Here is a 10,606-nt window from a genome sequence, read left to right on the forward strand (position 1 = left end):
GGCAGGGGACACGACAATTTTTTTAATTTTTTTATAAGTACATTTTTTTAATACACATTAATTATTTTATTTATTTATTTATTATATTTTTTAAATAGTGTGTTTTAATTAATTTTTTATTTTATTATTTTTTAATATATATAAGTATATATTATCTTATAATTATATTTATGTTCTATAATAACTATGATATAATATATAATAATAGTATAACTATTATATAATATATAATAATAGTAGTAATTACATAATAGTTATATATATTATATATGAATCTAGAAGATAAGGACCAAGGAGGGGTGTCAAAACAGAAGCGACAGAGAGGGAGACTGAAGCGGGACGAGAGAGAAGCGAGATAGAGGGAGACAGAAGTAAGAGCGATCGCGAGGGAGAGAGAGCTTTGAGAAGGTGAAGCCGAGAGAGAGAGTTTTGAGAAGTTGAAGGCTTTGGATCAACGAAGTCGAAGGGGGCTGTGGATCGTCGAATTCCATCGAAGTCGAAGGGGGCTCTGGATGGTCAAAGCCGAAGTCGAAGGGCTCTGAGTAGTCGCCGACCAGGTTTGTACACCATTTCTCTCTCATTTACTCTTCTCGTCGTGTCCCATGGCGTGTCCCCACCGTGTATCTGCGGTGTCCCTGCAAAATAAATAAATTAAATTGAGGGGACACGCCCGATGCCGTGTCCCGTACTTGTCCCCGACGTGTCCCCGTATCCGACACCGCCACAGCTTCCATTTTGGCGTGTCCATGCTTCATGGAAGTCTACTAGATGACGAAAACTGTGGTTGTTTTGATTGCTAGCTAATAATCTTGTGTGATAAAATTTTTTAATTATTTTTATCTGATTTGGATCTATATATCTTATTTTGGAGTTACTTATAGGCCTACGTCCATTATCACTTCAGATTTTTGTTTTTATAAAAATACTACTTTCAAATTCTCTACTTCTCTATACAGGTTTACATTCTTAAGAGAAGTTCATAAGCTTTTTTTTTTTTTTTTTTTTTTTTTGAGCTTATGATTGGCCTTCATGAATGAAGCCTGATAATCCCTCCTTCAAGTTGTGTCCTACACTATGAAGCACGGACACGGACACGCAAACGGACACGTACATGGACAAGGGACACAGCAATTTCTAAAAAATAGGGACACAGACACGGCAGGGGACACGGCAATTTTTTTTAATTTTTTTATAAATATTTTTATTTTAATACACATTAATTATTTTATTTATTTATTTATTATATTTTTTAAATAATGTGTTTTAATTAATTTTTTTATTTTATTATTTTTTTATATATATAAGTATATATTATCTTATAATTATATTTATGTTCTATAATAACTATGATATAATATATAATAATAGTGTAACTATTATATAATAATAATAATGGTAATTATTATATAATAGTTATATATATTATATATGAATCTAGAAGATAAGGACCAAGGACGGGTGTCAAAACAGAAGCAACAGAGAGTGAGACCGAAGCGAGACGAGAGAGAAGCGAGATAGAGGGAGACGGAAGTTAGAGCGATCGTAAGGGAGAGAGAGCTTTGAGAAGGCGAAGGCGAGGGCGAGAGAGAGCTTTGACAAGGCGAAGGCGAGAAAGAGAGCTCTAAGAAATCGATGGCTCTGGATCGTCGATGTCGAAGGGGGCTGTGGATCGTCGAAGTCCGTCGAAGTCGAAGGGGGCTCCGGATCATCAAAGTCGAAGTTGAAGGGCTCAGAGAAGTCACCGACCAGGTTTGTACACCATTTCTCTCTGATTTACTCTTCTCGTCGTGTCCCATGGCATGTCCCCGCCGTGCCTCCGTTATGTCCCTGCAAAAAAAATAAATTAAATTAAGGAGATACGCCAGATGTCGTGTCCCGTACGTGTCCCCGGCGTGTCCCCGTATCCGAAACCGCCACGGCTTCCATTTTGGCATGTCCATGCTTCATAGTTGTTTACTATATGATGAAAACTGTGGTCATTTTGATTGCTAGCTAATAATCTTGTGTGATAAGTTTGTTTAATTATTTTTGTCTAATTTGGATCTATATATCTTATTTTGGAGTTACTTATAGGCCTACGTCCATTATCATTTCAGATTTTTGTTTTACAAACAAACTACTTTCAAATTTTCTACTTCTCTATACAGGTTTATATTCTTAAGAGAGGTTCATAAGGCTTTTTTTTGTATGAGCTTTTGATTGGCCTTCGTGAATGAAGCCTGATAATCCCTCCTTCAAGTTGTGTCCTATGCTATGAAGCACGGACACAGATACGCATGCAGACATGGACACGAACACGGACACGGGACACGGCAATTTCTAAAAAATAGGGACACGGACACGGCAAGGGACACGGTAATTTTTTTTAATTTTTTTATAAATATTTTTGTTTTATTACACATTAATTATTTTATTTATTTACTTATTATATTTTTTAAATAATGTGTTTTAATTAATTTTTTTATTTTATTATTTTTTAATATATATAAGTATATATTATCTTATAATTATATTTATGTTCAATAACAACTATGATATAATATATAATAATAGTGTAACTATTATATAGTATATAATAATAGTAGTTATTATATAATAGTTTTGTATATTATATATGAATCTAGAAGATAAGGACCAAGGACGGGAGTCAAAACAGAAGCGACAGAGAGGGAGCCCGAAGCGAGACGAGAGAGAAGTGAGATAGAGGGAGACGGAAGTGAGAGCGATCGCGAGGGAGAGAGCTCTTTGAGAAGGCAAAGGCGAGAGAGAGGGCTCTGAGAAGTCGAAGGCTCTGGATCGTCAAAGTCAAAGGGGGCTGTGGATTGTCGAAGTCCGTCGAAGTCGAAGGGGGCTCTGAGAATTCGCCGACCAGGTTTGTACACCATTTCTCTCTCATTTACTCTTCTCGTCGTGTCCCATGGCGTGACCCCACCGTGTCTCCGCTGTGTCCCTGCAAAAAAAATAAATTAAATTAAGGGGACACGCTAGATGCCATGTCCCGTACGTGTCCCCGGCGTGTCCCCGTATCCGACACCGCCACGGCTTCCATTTTGGCGTCTCCATGCTTCATAGATGTTTACTATACGATGAAAATTGTGGTCATTTTGATTGCTAGCTAATAATCTTGTGTGATAAATTTGTTTAATTATTTTTATCTGATTTGGATCTATATATCATATTTTGGAGTTACTTATAGGCCTACGTCCATTATCATTTCAGAATTTTGTTTTTATAAACAAACTACTTTCAAATTCTCTACTTCTCTATACAGGTTTATATTCTTAAGAGAGGTTCATAAGTCGTTTTTTTGTATGAGCTTATGATTGGCCTTCGTGAATGAAGCCTGATAATCCCTCCTTCAAGTTGTGTCCTATGCTATGAAGCACGGACACGAACACGGACACGCATACGGACATGGACACGAACACAGACACGGGACACGGCAATTTCTAAAAAATAGGGACACGGACATGGCAGGGAACACGGTAATTTTTTTTAATTTTATTATAAATATTTTTGTTTTATTACACATTAATTATTTTATTTATTTACTTATTATATTTTTCAAATAATATGTTTTAATTAATTTTTTTATTTTATTATTTTTTAATATATATAAGTATATATTATCTTATAATTATATTTATGTTCAATAACAACTATGATATAATATATAATAATAGTGTAACTATTATATAGTATATAATAATAGTAGTTATTATATAATAGTTTTGTATATTATATATGAATCTAGAAGATAAGGACCAAGGACGGGTGTCAAAACAGAAGCGACAGAGAGGGAGCCCGAAGCGAGACGAGAGAGAAGCGAGATAGAGGGAGACGGAAGTGAGAGCGATCGCGAGGGAGAGAGATCTTTGAGAAGGCGAAGGCGAGAGAGAGGGCTCTGAGAAGTCGAAGGCTCTGGATCATCAAAGTCAAAGGGGGCTGTGGATTGTCGAAGTCCGTCGAAGTCGAAGGGGGCTCTGAGAATTCGCCGACCAGGTTTGTACACCATTTCTCTCTCATTTACTCTTCTCGTCGTGTCCCATGGCGTGACCCCACCGTGTCTCCGCTGTGTCCCTACAAAAAAATTAAATTAAATTAAGGGGACACGCTAGTTGCCATGTCCCGTACGTGTCCCCAGCGTGTCCCCGTATCCGACACCGCCACGGCTTCCATTTTGGCGTCTCCATGCTTCATAGATGTTTACTATACGATGAAAATTGTGGTCATTTTGATTGCTAGCTAATAATCTTGTGTGATAAATTTGTTTAATTATTTTTATCTGATTTGGATCTATATATCTTATTTTGGAGTTACTTATAGGCCTACGTCCATTATCATTTCAGAATTTTGTTTTTATAAACAAACTACTTTCAAATTCTCTACTTCTCTATACAGGTTTATATTCTTATGAGAGGTTCATAAGGTTTTTTTTTGTATGAGCTTATGATTGGCCTTCGTGAATGAAGCCTGATAATCCCTCCTTCAAGTTGTGTCCTACACTATGAAGCACGGACACGGACCCGCCTATGGACACGGACACGGACACGAGACATGGCAATTTCTAAAAAATAGGGACACGAACACGGACACGGCAGGGGACACGGCAATTTTTTTTAATATTTTTATAAATATTTTTATTTTAATACACATTTATTATTTTATTTATTTATTTATTATATTTTTTAAATAATGTGTTTTAATTTATTTTTTTATTTTTTTATTTTTTAATATATATAAGTATATATTATCTTATAATTATATTTATGTTCTATAATAACTATGGTATAATATATAATAATAGTGTAACTATTATATAATATATAATAATTGTAGTTATTATATTACAGTTATATATATTATATATGAATCTAGAAGATAAGGACCAAGGACGGGTGTCAAAACAAAAGCGACTGAGAGGGAGACCGAAGCGAAATGAGAGAGAAGCAAGATAGAGGGAGACGGAAGTGAGAGCGATCGCGAGGGAGAGTGAGCTTTGAGAAGGTGAAGGCGAGAGAGAGAGTTGTGAGAAGTCGAAGGCTCTGGATCATCGAAGTCGAAGGGGGCTGTGGATCGTCGCAGTTCGTCAAAGTCGAAAAGGGCTTTGGATCGTCAAAGTCGAAGTAAGGGCTCTGAGAAGTCGCCGACCAGGTTTGTACACCATTTCTCTCTCATTTACTCTTCTCGTCGTGTCCCATGGCGTGTCCCCGCCTTGTCTCTGCTGTGTCCCTGTAAAAAAAAAAAATAAATTAAATTAATGGGACACACCAGATGCCGTGGCGTGTCCCCGTATCCGACACCGCCACGGCTTCCATTTTGGCGTGTCCATGCTTCATAGGTCCTACATATAATTTGGCTTGTGGACAGTGGTTTTTCCCTAAGTTTATCGTGCCTTAAATAGTAGCTTGATTGACCTATCTTGATATTACAGGTATGCAATTGTTCGTGATATGACTGCAGCCGGTCTTGGTTTAAACAAGTTTTGCTATGCTGGACTTATTGCTGCACATAAGAATAAGACTTCAATAACTGATGATACAGCTACCAAAGTAATTACCAATTTTATTTTCGTATATATATATATTTTTGTGTCCGTTATATAATTATTTCTTTAGTTCCTAAATCATTTATTATTTTCCCCTTTCTGGAAAAGATTATCGAGCTTGTTGAGCGGTCCAAGGGGTGGTCTTCAGTTAAAGGATCAAGAGACAATGCTGAAAACTTTATGATGGGTATTTCTGAAGAAGAGTTATATAATACCCCCACTGCTAAATATGTTCATAGGCGTTCTGGATTCCTGCATAGGGAATTAATTGTTTATCATGTTGCATTTTATGCCTACGCAGACCTCAGAAATGTAGAGGTACCATCTCAAATTTTATGCTCTTGAATTGAGACTTTATTACATCATCACCAAATGATTTTTAGCCCAAACTAAGAAACCCCAAACGTGGGGACAAATGTAGGGCTAGAGTCCAAGATATAGTTCCCTGTGCTTTCAATCTGTTCAGAAATATGTGGTGGCATGGCTCAACTAGATGCAGGAGATATGGGTAGACTGTGAAGCACCATGGTTCACTACCTTACTTAGAACCCGTTCCATGTTTGACTCTAGGACGACCCCTTTTATGCCGTTAGGCTGGGTTAACTTCATGCTTTGAAAGATAGCTGACCACTCCCCAAGGTCACTAATACCATTTTGAAGTCTAGCACAGCATGTTCAAAGAATTAGATGAAATAGAAGAATCACATCTAGAAAGTTAGCCGACGATGCTGATTGTTTAATTTTTTGAACATTTGATTATTGAAATGGGACTTATTTTAAACTATCTATTGTAGCATTAGTTGTCTCCTTTTCTGATTTTAGATTTATAATTTGACGAAACAATCGAATCATCATTTTTGTTTTAATTTTTTCTCCATTAATTATGTGCTAACTTTTGATATTTGTTCATCATAATAGGTAATGGAAACACTTTTGGAGATGGTCAGAAGGGACAATAAAACTCCTGATGTCTTTATTCTGATGCAAGTTAAGAGGTACATATTGTTAATCATTATTTTCAGCATTTTGATTAATATGTATCTTTTATGCTTGCTTGTTTTCAAGTGTAGTTCAGTTGCCAATGTTTATTTGTGAACCTATGCTGTGTGCTCTATCTAGTTCTTTTGTTCTATACTTCCTCAGTGAAAATTTTCTATATTTTCCTGTGAGTAATATGCTCATTCATTGGAAGAATACTGAACCTCCTAAGTATCAACTGCCATTTTTCGCAGGTATTATCTACATTCTGGAGATATTGAACGTGCCCAGAAATTTTTTGAAGAATACATGAAATCAAGGGAAGCAAGCTATGGTGGAACTATATGTGGTGAGTTCTATATTATCTGATATGCCAACTCATAATTAATTGTCATTGCCCTGTGTTTGTGCAATTTGAGGATTATCAATGCACCTCTTTCACAGACGCTGAATGTGCTATCGTATTGCTTTTCCATAGGAGCCATCATCGAAGCTTGTTTACTATACGGGAAAGAAATAAACCTTCTCGTATAATCCTGTTGATCAAGTCTGCGCTCCTCCGTACGACGTCGCTTTACTCCCTGAAAACACAAACGTGAGCTAGCCAGCGGGTGTGTACCGGATACCCCTCCAATGCCTAAGTCAGCAAAATCAAAGTTGTGTTACCTGTCCATAGGTGATGCTATGAGCTTTTATAGGTTCCGGGTGGCATAATCCTAGTAGGACTCTTACTCCTCCACGTAGAGTCCTCCTTGGAATCATATTCCTGAAAGATAATGCTTATCCTTCAACACTCCACTCACTACTTGAACCAAGTGAGATGGTTTTACCATGGTCGGATTCCAATATGACCGAGGTAAGCATGGCTATGCTAAGCCGCAGAGTAGATCGAACTATCTAGTTCGGTTCTTCCTTTCACTGCTCTTACCTCGGTTTCTCCTGTACAACCCATGGCGTGCTTAGACCGAGCTAGCAAATAGCAAGGTTCTAACCGAGCTAACCACAGTACGCTATGACTGAGCTTACTGCAAAGCTCTCTTGGACCGAACTAACTTCATGGTTTTCTCAAACCAAGCTGACTTCAAGGCCTTTTTTACTCAACCCTTCTTACTATGGCCCACAACGGCCCATTACCCAGCTCGGCCCAATTTAGATATAAATTACCCTCTCAATTGCCCCTTAATTCCATCTGCGCAGCATGATAGGGATTACCTATCTACTAACCGAGCTAAAAATCTTTAGCCCTCCAATCAAGCTAAAAGCTTCTAGCTTTCCAACCGAACTAGATCAACACCGAGCTGTCCTCATGTCCGGTCAAAACGTCTCTTCAGTCTCTATAACTGAATTTATTTCTATTCCAAGGACACGTGGCAGACTCTGATTAGCCCAATGCAGCTGTTACGCCGTCTTCGTACTTCATGTTTTTTGAACAATCCCGCCTTTTTGTCCTTCCCTCTACACAAAAACAAACCCTTCGTTTTTTAACCAAATACATCACTACTCATTTCCCTCTCTCTCTCTCTCTGAGCTTTTATCTCTTCCAACCTTGTTCTTGTAGACCTTGCGTTTGTTGCTGTTACTACCTCCATCTTCAGTGCTCTCTCCTTGAACTGGTGAGTGAATCTTCTTCCTTTCTATTGATTTCGCACCTCTTTTGCTACACAAAGCATGTTTATTTGTATGTTTTTCAAGGCATACACAATTTTTGCTTTCATTTTCTAAAAAAAACCTTTGTAACACAACCACTGTCTATATGAATAACCTGGAAAATGATAGTTTTGATCCAAAATCATTGCTCAACCGAACTAGGATACTGTTTGTAATAGGTACGACCCAGGCCGGACTAAACTACCGAACGAAAACTTCATACCCTACTCGTAGTTTTAATAGGCCCTACCTCTTAGCCGGGCTATCGAACTGCATTAAGTTTGCGCAATACCGCGCTAGAAAGCCCTAACCACCGACCGAACTAAAACTTGGAGCTAAACGAGCTCCCATAGTTAAAAACCGAACTAAGAATGCTGCCCCAAAAGTTCAACCGGGCTAATAGCCCCTTGCTCAAACCGAGCTAAAAACCCGTAGCACCTCACATAGCCGAGCTTTATTTATCTTGCCTTTGTTTCTTTTAGCACGGTCCAGCGATCTGTGCTTAACACTTTTGTTTTTCACTTTGCAGACTTAGGTTGCCCAGGCACTCCTTTGAGCACTCAACTGAGCTACTCAGCATCATACTTCAACCGAGCTAATACTCCTGTTTAATTTATTTATAAATTAAACCATAAATGGGAAAGTATAGGCTCTTAGTTAACTCACCAGGTGCCATGGCCGAATTCTGAAAGGATTATAACATTCCTGATGATGTCCACCTCACCTTAGCCGACCTAGATATCATACCATGGGGAAAACACGGCTTCGTTCCCTTTACCCTTCTGTCCATAGTAGAAACCAGACTAAGATTCCCTGTACAGCCTCTTCTCTGTGAATTCCTTAGGCAGACCAACCTTTGCCTAACCCAATTTTCCACTAATTCTTACCGTATAATAAATGGTATTGCCGAGCTAAACCGCCGGGCTGGCCTCAATCTCGGTTTAGCCGAGCTCTTCTATCAATATTCTATAGGCTCCACCGAAGATAGATGGGTCTATTATTTAAGAATAAGACGCTGGCGTGAAAAGATAATAAAGGATACCCCGGATAAAGACGTGAACGATGATGATTTCTTCTGGGTATCTGGGAATTTTGAGGACCAACAAGCCCAGATCCCTGGTGACAGAATAAATTGGAACAAGGGTGTAGCCGGTAAAGTTTCCTCGGCTTCATTCTATGCCTTTCTTTACTTCGGTTTTCTCATCTTAAACTGCACTAACTGTTGTCTTCTTTTATGCAGATTTGAACTTTCTCAAGTCCCAATACAGCTACCCAACTTGAATGTACTTCGCGCCGCCCTGCGATATTCAAACCGAAGTTGGACCAAGCTATTGAGCTTTCAGCCGACCTACCGATATAGTGGCAAACGACAGACCAAGGTAACTGACTTTTTGTTGGAAGCCTCTCCTGAACCGGACCCAAACTTGCCCCAAATCAAATTGATCCCTCTAACCGCTGAGCAAGAGATGGCCAAGAAACGAACTGTAAGGGCACTCCTGACCGAAACAAACTAGCCCGAGGTACCACCAGCCGGTCAGACTCAGGAGACCGTGGTGACTCTTCCATCCCATCAACCCTCATCATCTCGTCCCAATAAGCGTGCTTGGACTTCCACAACTGAGCCACGCCTTGTTGATGAAGAAGATCCTATCCTTCCGCCCAGCCCTCCACCGAGCCCACAACCAGAGCGTTCTGACCGAGCTAGCTCTTCCAAATGGGCTCCCAAGATCACTTTTCAGAACCGTGCTATACGGGATACTGATTCAGTGGTCACTGAAAAAAACCACCTAATGGCATTCAATCTGGCCAAGAGCGTTTGCCTTCCACCCGACATGGAGCACCATGACCACCTAACCGAGCTGAAGGCCCTTCGCTCGTCTACAAAATCCATGGTGCTAGTAAGTAGCTCCCTTGCTTATCTTTCAAATTCTTATAACTTTCTGCTCGGTCGTACTTAAAAGTTTCTTTCCATCCATTTGCAGGCCATACAGAAGAACCAAATCGCTCACAAGCGAGTGTTGGAACTTCGAAAAACCACTAGGCAGGCCATGGCAAAGGCCAACGAAAAAACCGCCGAGCTAGAACAGGCCAGAAAGCAGATAGTCGAGCTACAAACCGAGAATGGTCGTCTGACTGGTCTTGTTAGCTCGGCTGAAGCAGACAAGCAAAAGGCTGCGGCCGTGATAAAAGATAAATATCTTCGCGAGCTAGCCAAGCTTGAAGGAAAAAAGAATGCCGAAATAACAAAGCTCGAGAAGAAGCTGGAAGATACGGAGGACCGTGGTTTCAAAGAAGGTGAAGCCCTGTACATCGAGTAGTGTGAAGCTGGGAAGGACATGTTCTTTAAATGCGGGTGGAGGAGGGCTGTTGCGCAGCTCGGTCATGGACCTAAGACCGAGGTCTTCAATTCTCCTCCATATTTCATACCGAGCT

The sequence above is a fragment of the Camellia sinensis genome, chromosome 7 (genome assembly GCF_055761805.1).
Source record: "Camellia sinensis isolate YWXY chromosome 7, ASM5576180v1, whole genome shotgun sequence".
Classification (NCBI taxonomy): Eukaryota; Viridiplantae; Streptophyta; class Magnoliopsida; order Ericales; family Theaceae; genus Camellia; species Camellia sinensis.